The 1,670-nt window shown below is 41.6% G+C and overlaps 1 pseudogene; it reads right to left on the bottom strand.

The window, feature by feature from the left end:
* Nucleotides 1–782: 782 nt before the first annotated feature.
* On the bottom strand, nucleotides 783–1,290 carry LOC102030450 (annotated as a pseudogene).
* Between the last annotated feature and the right edge of the window lie 380 nt (nucleotides 1,291–1,670).

The following is a 1,670-nucleotide window of genomic DNA, read 5'->3' as shown; positions in this document are numbered from 1 at the left end:
TATCATCAATGTGTTTATAGTTTCTTTTATTAATGAAGTTGTCTTTGCATTCATATATTTTATCCAAGCTTATGTTTTGTTTTGTTTTGTCTTGCTATGGGCTTTGGGCTGGCCTTGAACTTGTGGTGATTTTCCTGCCTCAACCTGGGTGCTGGGATTACAGGTGTGTGCCACCATGCCTGGCCCAAGCTTATATTTTGATTGGTTCTCTGGGATCTTAAGGATAGCTCTCCAGAAATAAAAATCTTAGTTTTCCATTTATTTTATTTATGTCATTTGGGAGAGCTCACTGCCCTTATTCTTCAAGATGGATCTGTGGGTGGTTCATAAAGGATCCTGAGTATCGTACATGTACTGAGCATTTATTTTTTATTTTTAATTTTTATTTTTTTGGGTTTTTTTTTCCAGTACCGGGAATTGAACTCACGACCTCACGCTTGCTAGGTAGGCGCTGTGCCGCTGAGCTAAATCCCCAGCTCCTGTACTGAGCATTTACAACTACATGACATTCCTCAAAGTAGTAAACTAAGGAGGGAAAATCAGTTTTAGGCAAATTCATAAACAGAATGAAATCCTGCACTAAATCAAATGTAGGATTTAAGTCTTAAAAGATTTAGGATTTTGTAGTTTATAATCTCATGTTTCTAATGCAAACTAAAATGAGCTCTTAAGCTTAATACAGGCCTATTATAAGTCCGGCAACTATAATTCATTTTAAACTTCTTTTATTTGTTAAAATAGTCATATCTGTGTGAGTGAAATTGTTTTTACCGTAACGCAGTTCAGTGATTGTGGCTCTTTCTATCTTGTGGCACCCAGGACCCTGGCTGGAAGGTTTTCCCAGTGGGGTGGGTGTCGCTGAGGGTTCTTCTTTTCCAAAGTATGGAGCAGAGGCATGCCCTTTAATTTGAATCTGAACTGATGGAGGCAAGTGTTCCTCACTGGTCTCTTTACTAGGGAGTTTTTCTTTTTCATGAAAATCTTTGCTTTCATCTTTATTTCTTCTCTGTACTTTTCATTCTTTAGTATTTCCTCCATGGTTGGTGGAGTATTTCTTTTTCTTCTAATCCAAGCTTCCCGTTCTGTTGGGATGTCACCTGCTTCATAGTCAGTTTCATTTTTCTTTGCTACTTCTATAATCCTTTTCTCTTCAATAGTTTGTCCTCTCCAGTTGGTGTACTGCAGGGTATGGCAGTATTTGTTCCCGAGCTGGTCCGTGCCCACAAACTCCTTCACCTCTTTGGACAGCATCCTCCACAGGGCGCGGAACAAACCCTGAGGCCAACCCATGCTGGCCCTCTGTTCCTGGCGGTAGTCCAGCAGGGCCTGGAAGTTGAAGGGGAAACTCTCAGGCGCCGACCCCGCCCTCCACGCCCGGCCCGCCTGTGTCCTCCAGCCTTCAAAGTCATCGCGCTCCTCTAATATTCTTTCATAGTTGCTCCAAACAGACTAAGACACCAGCATCAGCTGCATTTATAGAGAAAAATGTATGAAACTTCAATTCTAGATCTGTCGCTTGACTCTGCAGTCTCCTTAAATCCTGTCCTCTTCCGGACCCTAGTTTTTATATCTGTGTAATGAGTGGATTGGAGTAGAATTGATTATTGAGCAGTATTCATTCTATAGAGTTCACGTCAGAGCCTATATTCCCTCTCTGCCCTGCCCCATTT

This window comes from Chinchilla lanigera, unplaced genomic scaffold (assembly GCF_000276665.1).
Source record: "Chinchilla lanigera isolate Chin_1 unplaced genomic scaffold, ChiLan1.0 scaffold00107, whole genome shotgun sequence".
Classification (NCBI taxonomy): domain Eukaryota; kingdom Metazoa; phylum Chordata; class Mammalia; order Rodentia; family Chinchillidae; genus Chinchilla; species Chinchilla lanigera.
Note: the sequence above shows the minus strand (reverse complement) of the source record. Positions and strands in the feature narration are given on the sequence as shown.